Below are 9,951 nucleotides of genomic sequence, written 5' to 3' on the forward strand. Positions count from 1 at the left end.
AGGAGGCGGAGGCAGTGGCAGAAGTAGCATTTCTAGGTTGGAGGCTGAAAATAACAGGAAAGAATGGGAAGGTGTTCCGGTAAGGAGATGTGTTACGTGAGATCCTGCCTGACTGGCTGGCGCTCTGCCTCTTGAGCCACGTCTTGAGCCCAGCTTTTTTTTTATGATTATTTTGGAGATGGGACTCTCAGACTTCTCTGCCTAGGCTGGCCTCCAGTTACGATCCTCCAGGTCTCAGCCTCCTGGGTAGCTGGGATTACAGGCGTGAGCCACCAGGGCCCAAACTGAGCATCTTTCTGAACTCTTGTGTTGGAAGGATCGGGGACATCCCAAAGGCAGTGGGGTGCTCTCCCCCACAGCTCTCATCTTGAACTGCCCTCAAGAGACCCACGCGGGCTCCCTCCAGCCAAGAGAATGGCAGCGTTCCTGGGGGCACAGCAAGCGGACCTTCCATTCCGTCCCCACCCGCAGGGAGGGCAGGCACGTTTCCCTGAAGCCTGGTGCCTCAGAGCCTCTGGCTTCTGGGTACCTCTGCTAGGCTTAGAGTCTAGTTCAGTCCCTCCAGAGCCTCTGTTTCTTCATCTGCATCTTCGGGTACCCCAATATATAGATGGAGTGGAGTGCACAGAGACTGGAGAAGCGTATGACGTCTAGCACGTGATCAGATTTTATCACAGTGAACATTGTGACAGACAAATGTCTTGGAATTAACTGACTTGTGACACAGATTGTTTCTTGCCTATTTAAGATGTTTCGTTTTAATGGCTGCTTAAAAAATAGTACAAGTATAATTACCAGTTGATAGGTAATTACTATGCTGTGCTTGCTCGATGATGAAGTAAAAGTGATTTGCATATCAGACAATGCTATTAGCACTGCTGTTAAATTGGTTTACACAGGGTCTAGGAATGTGGCTTAGTGGTAGAGTGCTTGCCTAGCATGCATGAAGCCCTGGGTTCAATTCCTCAGCACCACATACACAGAAAAGGCCAGAAGTAGCGCTGTGGCTCAAGGACAGTGCCCAAGCCCTGAGTTCAAGTTCCAGGACTTGCAAAAAAAAAAAAAACATGGTTATACAGTAATTTTGAAATCAACATCCTGGACAGGTTCTCCATCCTGGGAGAGAGGAAATCTGAAACCACTTACCCGCCCCCACCCCACATTAATGTCATGATCCTGACCAATTGGATGAAAGTCAGAGGCAAAGCAGGACACTGAGCTCCACTTTAAAGGTCCAGTTTAGCTTCTGTCCAAATATAAAAGCTACACGTGTTTGGTGTGTACTGAAAATAGGAAAAAACATGTCTTGCTGGGTGCTAGTGGTTTACATGTGTAACCCCTAGCTACTCAGGAGGCTGAGATCTGAGGATCATGGCTGGAAGCCAGTCTGAACAGTAAAGTCCTTGACACTGATAGATACTCTTATCGCCAATTAACCGCAAAAAAGCCAGAAGTGGAACTATGCCTCAAGTGGTAGAATACCAACTTTGAACAAAAAAAGCTAAGGGACATGTCCAGGCTCTGAGTTCAAACCCCAGAACCAGCACATAAAAAAATGCAAGGCCCTGAGCTTAACCCCGGCAGCATGGCGGGCTGGCTAGAGACCCAGAGAAGAGCTGGTATTTCAGTCCAAACTCAAGGACTGTCTGCTGGCAAACCCCCCTTTGCTGGGGGGAGATGGCGCTGGGCTCTTGGAAGGCCTTCCACTGATTGTTTCTGGCTCACCCAGCTCATGGACAGCAATCTGCTTTTCTTCAAGTCTATCAATTTAAATGGTAATCATATCCAAAAGCCACTTTCTCAGATGCACTCGGGAACCATGTTTGGCCACAGAATTAATCATTACAGATGCATGAACTGGATTAGGATTCTGTACGAGTTATTAAAATAGGTAGTCGATAAAGGAGAACAGCACGCTGGTATTCAGGCAGGGGAGGAAAGTTTATTACCCAACTGCTGGCCCTTGCCCCAAGGGGCGACCCCCTCCCGCCCTGCCTTTTGGAGGGCGGGGGCGGGAGGTGTGGCCAGGTGGATCAGGATGTGACTTCTGGGAAGGGGAGGTAACTGCCTCTGGTATGCCGGTGGAGGCTGAGCCAGGAGCGGGGCACGTGCGTGGAGCCCTCCTGTGTCTTGTTCAGGTTAACGTGCAACAGAGCTGACGAGAAAAGCTTCGCACCCTGGCTCAGGAGCCCATGCTCAGCCTATCACCAAGATGCGGCCAGTCCCCCTCTAGCCGGACGCAGCACCGTTAGACCCTGGTCCCTGCGGTGAGAGAGCAATCCTGGGCGGGAACCCAGGTCTCTTGAATTTCAGCCCGGGACTAAACGGGGCCCAAGCACTGGTGGGCTTAGAAACGTCTGAGGGCATCGAGGAGTGGTGTATTTTTAGTGTCTTTGGGTGGCTGAACGGGGCCAGCCCCAGGGACCGATGAATCACTATCCCAGCACGCTTGGTTTAAACACAGAACTGATCCTGTGGAACAGAGCCAGCGGATGCTGGAGGCCAGCTCTGGGCGGGACCCCGGGGCTTCCTGCTGCGTCAACAGGAAGGCGGCGTGGAGGTGCTGACTGGGATGCAGCAGGTGTGAGGCCCGGCCGAGGCAGAGCCAGCCTGGAAGCTGTGGCCACCGTAGACCAGGCAGTGCTTCACCAGGGGGAAGCCCTGGCGAACACCGATACTGCTGATTGTTGCCTGTGGGGGCAACAGCAGCATGGGGAGGCCTTGAAAAAACAGTTAGGGGGTCACCCCAGGAGTAGCTAGCTGAGCCCGCCTGGGGCCCAGCTGACAATTGCTATTTCTCCAGCTTGTGCCTGCTGCTCCAGAGCGCCCTCTGGAGGAAGCCCTCTGCTCTGCACTCTCACGGGCCGGATATGCTGTGTCCCCCTCACCCTTTCAGCCCCAAGTTCAAAATCCACACAAGAGCCCACGCTGGTCATCCTAGCTACTCAGGAGGCTGAGATCTGCGGAGCACAGTTCAAAGCCAGCCCAGGCAGGAAAGGCTGTGAGACTCTTATCTCCCATCAACCACCAGAATACGGGAAGTGGCTCAAAATGGTAGAGCGCTAGCCTTGAGCGTAAAAGCTTGGGGACAGTGCCCAGAGGGGTTGGGATCCTGGCTGGCGACCTGTAGCTCTCAGGCGACAATGGAATTTGAAGAATGAGGTGACATTTTGCTCTGGTGTTCAGCTTGTACTGATCCTGGGGCTTGGATTCCGGGCCTCTGCTCTCGTTTGGCTTGTCGACTCACCACTGGCACCCCACCGCCTAAGCCATCCTTCCGTTCCGCTGGCTACTTGGAGAGGGCGTTTCACAGGGCTTTTCTTTGAACCTCAGTCCTCTAGGTCTCCTGAGTAGCTAAGATTACAGGCGTGACTCAACTGGCACGCTGGCCTGTTGTGAGTTACCTAGTCCTAATTTGTCTTGCAGCCTTAATGGACATCCTTTATTCACTCATCAGATAGGTTTTCTGAACATGTGCTGAAGACCATGATGTGCAGACTATTTGGTTTTGTGTATTTTGAGAGTCTTCCTTTGTAGCTCAGGTTGGCCTGGAACTCGTGATTCTTCTGTATCAGCTTCTCCTGAGCTAAAACTACAGGAGTGCATCACCATGCCCAGCTCCGCCCGTCTCTCTGCAGCAGCCAAGGCTTTCCCATGGGGCCGAGCGGGACCCCGGCGCTGCGCTTCCCTCACCCTGCGGGCCTGCCCCACCTCCCACCACTCTTTCCAGAGCCTCCGGCTTTTCCTGGGAGCTTGCTAAATAGTCTGATAACTGACTTGTATAACAGTGCTGAGCAGGCGCCAGTCAGTGGGGTACTGGTACCTCTGTATTCCTCATCCCTGCCTCACCTGGGGTGTGCACCCCCAGAAGTGCTTGCCTGACACACAGAAGAGTGTGTGTGTGTGCGCGCGTGTACTGGGGCTTGAACTCTGGGCCTGGGTGCTGTCTTTGAGCTTCTTTTGCTCAAGGCAAGTGCTCTAACCACTTGAGCCTCAGCACCACTTCCAGCTTTTTTGAGTAGCTTATTAGAGATGAGAGTCTCATGAGTTCTTGCCTGGGTTGGCAAGAAATCCTCAGATCTCAGCCTTCTGAGTAGCTAGGATGACAGGTGTGAGCCACTGGTGCCTTGCCTTGCTTAGCTTCTAGACACAAACTGGTGTCCTACCACTTGAGCCACATCTCCAACCTGGCATTTTTCTAGTTAACTGGAAGCCAGGCACTGGTGGCTTATGCCTGTAATCCTAGCTATCCATATGGCTGAGATCTGAGGAACAAAGTTCAAAGCCAGCCTGGGTAAGAAAGTCCATGAGACCCTTATCTCCAATAAGCCAGCAAAAAGCTGGAAGTGGAGCTGTGGCTCCAGCCTTGAATGCAAAAGCTCAGGGACAGTACCCTGAGCCCAAACCCCCAAACCAGCACACCTGCTTATGGGCACACGCGCGCGCACACACACACACACACACACACACGTCAGGATTGGGAATGTGGCTTAGTGGTAGGGTGCTTGCCAAGCATGCATGAAGCCCCGGGTTTGGTTCCTCAGTACCACATAAAAGTAAAAGCTGGAAGTGGGGTTGTGGCTCGAGTGGTAGAGTGCTAGCCTTGAGCAAAAGCTCAGGGACAGTGCACAGGCCCCGAGTTCAAGCCTCAGGACTGGCAAAATCAATAGGCTCATGGGCTTTTCTGCCTAGGCTGGCCCTCAGAGCTCAACCTCTGAACACCTGGGGTCACAGGTGTGCGCCCTCCGATGCTCCACAGGCTGCACTTCACACCAGGCTTCCTCCCAAGTTCAAACCCAGAGGCCCTCGTCCACCCCCACCGCCGAGGACCGCCCAGGCGGCCAGGGCGGGGTCACCGCCGGAGCTGTGAACGCTCTGGAGGACGCTGCACCTTCTGTGCTGCTATGAGGCAAGCTCGAACCCGCTGCCTGGCGCGGCGGGGACGCAGGGGCCGCCTCCGCTCTCCGGCGGCCTGCGGCGCTGGCTGAGCAGGTCTGTAGGTGGCCCAGCCAAGTGCAGGGCAGAGGTTGAAGCCCAGGTCAGGGTCCTCACAGAAGGGCCCGAGTCTCCCTGAGCAGACAGCCGACCGCCCGTCTGAGGCTCCCCTTCCCACACATTGCATTTTTCCCTTTGAAGCAAGGTGGCCCGGCTGACACAATGCGAGGAGGCGACGGCTTCATTTCTGGTCCTCCGGCCTCGGGGCGGCGTAGGATGTGGGGAGACCTCTGGGTGAACTTGGCAATTAGAAGCACTGTAGAGTGGAAACACCCAGGACTCCCACACATACCAAAAGCCTGGCTCGTTTCCAAATTGTATTTGGGTTCAACATGCAAAGAACTCATCTTCAGAGAACGGAGAAAATAGAAATAAAGAATATTACAACAACTACACAAAGCTAGGAAGGTCATAGTAAAATAAACCATACCCTATCAATCACATTGTTTTAATGCATTTTAAGAATTGAATACTCTGTACGGAATTAAAAAAGAAAACCAAAGCAACGTGCAGAAAATTAAAGGAGCTAAGACAGAAAAACTATGTCATAAAATCATAAATACAAAAGCAAGCAATTAAAAACCACAAACAATTACATGTTCCAGTGACATCAGTGGCCAGGTCATACCCAACAAGTCACTCGATCACCGAAAGGGGCTGGTGGCTGAACCGCCATCAAGCTGAACCTTTCTTCCACGCCAAGCAAACCTGCAGAACGGCTTTAAATAACTTCCGGAGGGTGGAACCGCATCTCTGTCAGAGAAAATGGAAGGCAAGCCCCTCCGTCCCCTCCACCCCAGGAAATGTTACATTCATTCAATGTCTAACTAAGGCAATCAAAGGACTAGTTCTTGAGTCATTCCCTAAACCCTTCTATCCATGTGAAAAGAAAGCAAGGGAGGAGGAAAGGGAGGGAGAGAGGAAGGACGGACGGACAGACGGACAGAAGCCACCTGCAAAGCTGAGGATGGCTGTCCCAGGGTCCGTGGGGGTGCCCTCGGGGTTTCTTTACAAGATGGGGTGGACGGGAAGAGTGGGGCTCAGCATGCAGCTGATGGAGAAATTACCCGTATGAAGGAGGTGACACGAGAACCGGTCACGGGTGTCCTTGCCACTCTGCCCACCCCTGGGGCAGGCGCTCAGGCAGAGGGGGGCATCACTGGGCCTCTTGGGGAACTGGGGCCCTCTGGGTCACTCGGGGGCAGGGACGGCACCACTCGGGGCCACGTGTGACTTTGCGAGACTCACGGAGGGGAGAAAGATGGAAGGCAAAGCCGCATTAGGCAAGGTCCTGGCACTGACCACTGGGCATTTATTATCCAGACAAATCAAAAGGCCCAAGGGAGGGGATGAGGTGGAGAATCCTGGCAGATAATCTACAAAATGGTAATTAGCAAATTGTATCAAAAAGTATCAAAACATTTCAAAAATCTCTAAAAACAGCCAGCTTGGAGGATGCAGGGCTTGGGGGTGGGGGGGCGGCTTGGGAACCGCTGTGCACACTCTGTGCACACCCGTTCCGTTCCCCTCCCTCCGGGGCCCTCCCCCCGCATTCCTCCGGACCCACACCAGGAAGGAGGCCGGGAGCCGCCCGGAGCCTGAGGGCAGGTGCCGGGCAAGCCTGGTGCCCGGGGTCCTGCAGGGGAAAGAAGGAAGGGTGATCTCCGAAGCTCAGCCCTCACCGGAGGGGGCCTCGTGGCTCAGGGCCAGGGGGCAACACAGGAAAGCGCCAGGGCAGACCCCTGGCCTTGGGGGAGGGACCCTCCCTTCCCTTTAACACTGAGCTTTGCACCCCAACCTGAATGCCCCCTCTTGAGTGTGAGCTTCTGGGGCTCCGCCTAAGTCTCCTGATCACCTAGGCGCTTGGCGCCTGGCTCCCAGTGCGAGGGCTCCACGGGCTGCCGGGGCGGCCTGGCTACAGCGAAGCTGACGGGGGGTCTGCACCCATCCTCTCTGAGGGGGTCAGGGTCTCGCGAGGTTGCCCAGGCGGGCCTGGGACTCAAGGACTGAAGGTCCTACCACTCAGCCTGCCAATGCGGCCGGGAGTCTGTGTCTACTTGAAACAGCAGAAAGATGGTTGTCCGGAACAGCAGCCCCTGCAGCCGCCGCCCCTCCCTCCTCCCGCCCCTTCTCTCGCTCCACTGACAGGCTTCCAGCTGGGATGAGCAACAACTTCCAAATGTACAGCTAACACAAAGTGAAGACTCTAGTTCCTTAAAGATGAGAAATCACACCTGAATAAAAACCTGCCATGCTTATTTGGAAAAATCGAGAAAAACAAGCAAACAAAAACGTTGTGTTCAAGGATTCCCAACACAGCTTGGGGCGTGACAGCTCAGGAACCCCAGCCGAAGTAGTTGCTGTCACCCTGGGGTCAGTGTGCCACACAGTTTCACCACCACCCGCCCGGGGTCGGCCCTGCCTCTGCCTGTTAGTCCGTTTTCTCCACTCTCGGTTGGGCTGCCAAGCGGGGTGTGTTCCCAACTTACACACTCACCCCCCTCCCCGCCGGCTTCTACAGCCTCCCGCCCCAACCGCCTTTCTCAGCAAGTGGCAATGCTGCCAACTTTGAGGTTGGCCCCCAACAGGAAACTTACATACCAGCCTTTGAAGGATGCTTCTAGAGCCCTGATGCCAAGCCACGTGAGTGACCAACCACAGGTCAGCAGAGAAAGCATGGTGCCCACCAAGCAGGCTGGCCGAAGAGCCAACCACCAAGGATGAGAACCCCGGCCTTGCCACAAGGCAGGCGCTGCACCAAGCAGGCTGGCCGAAGAGCCAACCAACAGCTCTCATCTCCCAGGTCAAAGCCATGCTGCTCTACAACTGCTACGTGCCCGTCTCCCCCGCCGGGGGCCCCCTCTGGCCACACCCCCTATGCGTGGCTTCCAAAGCTCCCTCAAGTAATCACACCTGTCCTGGGATGGAGGCTGGGAGGCCTGAGCTATCCCAGAACTGGCAGCGCTGCAAAATGTGCTTCCCAGAGGCCTGGGACTCCCTGTGAGACAGAGAACAGAGCTTCGGGCTCAGGGTTCAGGAAGGTTGGTAAAGATGAACAGTTACTGAGTTCACAGAAGGCTCCAGAGCACGGAGACCGTGCAGCCCTGTGGCCTGCCAGTCCCCAGAGAGACTCTCCACAGCCCTGTGCCCCGTGGCCCGAGGGGAAAGGCGGCGGGGCCTACATACAGACCCAGCGGCCACCCGGGAGCCGCCACCTGACCCCCTGGTGTGAGGAAAGGGGACTGGAAGATCTGTTCAAGAGTGGCGTCTTTGTTGGGCGCTGGTGGCTCACCTGTAATCCTGGCTACTTAGGAGGCTGAGATCTGAGGACTGCAGTTCGAAGCTAGCTTGGGCAGGAAAATCTGTGAAACTCTTTATTTCCAACTAACTGGCAAAAAGCCAGAAGGAGACCTGTAGCTCAAGGGATAGAGCAGCAGGCTTGAGCAAAAAAGCTAAAGGACAGCGCTCAGGCCCTGAGTTCAAGCTCCAGTACCAGCATCAAAAAAAAACATATAGACTCTTCCGAGCACCACCAAACCTCCTAGCAGTAGTAACTGGGGCCGGAGTTTGTGTTACTTGATGTGGGGTGCTCTCGGCCGCCTGCTTGGGGACCAGCACACTTACGTGACATTCCCGGGGGCAGTGCAGAGCTCAGGAAACTCCCGCATGCTCCACACTGCCCTCTCTCTCCTGAGAAATACATGTAGACTTAAGAGCTTAGTCTACATCACTAATTCAAGAGCAAACGAAGCCCAAACTGCAGACGTTATCAACAGCTTCATGCCTGCCCGCCCGCCTTCCTTCCTTCTCCATCCTTCCTTCCTTCCTTCCTTCTCCTTCCTTCCTTCCACCTTTCAGAATTCAGATTACCTGCCAGGAGAAATGGGCTTATCTGGACCCAAGGCATCGGGTAGGAAATGCCAGCAAGGGACAGCGAGAGGTCCGGGTGTCTTGCGTGGCTGTGCAGGAAGCTGCGGGACCCTCGGCCGCTCGCTCACCCGCCCTTGGGGGCTGAGACATCATTCATGAAACACACCACTGGGCCTCGCTGTGTGTGTAGCGGTGGCTGTGGGTGTGTCTGGGCCTCGCTGTGCATGTGTATTGATAGCTGTGGGTGTGTCTGGGCCTCACTGTGTGTGTGTAGTGGTGGCTGTGTTGTGTCTGGGCCTCGCTGTGTGTGTGTAGCAGTAGCTGTGTGTGTGTCTGGGCCTAGCTGTGCGTGTGTAGCAGTAGCTGTGTGTGTAGCAGTAGCTGTGGGTGTGTCTGGGCCTAGCTGTGGGTGTGTAGCGGTAGCTGTGGGTGTGTAGCAGTAGCTGTGTGTGTGTCTGGGCCTTGCTGTGTGTGTGTAGCGGTGTGTGTGTAGCGGTAGCTGTGCGTGTGTAGCAGTAGCTGTGGGTGTGTCTGGGCCTCGCTGTGGGTGTGTAGCGGTAGCTGTGGGTGTGTAGCAGTAGCTGTGTGTGTGTCTGGGCCTTGCTGTGTGTGTGTAGCGGTGTGTGTGTAGCGGTAGCTGTGCGTGTGTAGCAGTAGCTGTGGGTGTGTCTGGGCCTCGCTGTGGGTGTGTAGCAGTAGCTGTGTGTGTGTAGCGGTGGCTGTGTGTGTGTAGCGGTGGCTGTGTGTGTGTAGCGGTGGCTGTGGGTGTGTAGCGGTGGCTGTGGGTGTGTAGCAGTAGCTGTGTGTGTGTAGCGGTGGCTGTGGGTGTGTAGCGGTAGCTGTGTGTAGCAGTAGCTGTGCGTGTGTAGCGGTAGCTGTGGGTGTGTCTGGGCCTCGCTGTGGGTGTGTAGCGGTGGCTGTGGGTGTGTAGCAGTAGCTGTGCGTGTGTAGCGGTGGCTGTGGGTGTGTCTGGGCCTCGCTGTGGGTGTGTCGCGGTGGATGTGTCTGTGTCTGGGCCTCACGTCAGAGCCGCACTTGCTCATCCTCAGGCAGGGCCCTGGAGCCTGTTTTTTGTTTTTCTCTTAA

Source organism: Perognathus longimembris, chromosome 10 (genome assembly GCF_023159225.1).
Source record: "Perognathus longimembris pacificus isolate PPM17 chromosome 10, ASM2315922v1, whole genome shotgun sequence".
NCBI lineage: Eukaryota > Metazoa > Chordata > Mammalia > Rodentia > Heteromyidae > Perognathus > Perognathus longimembris.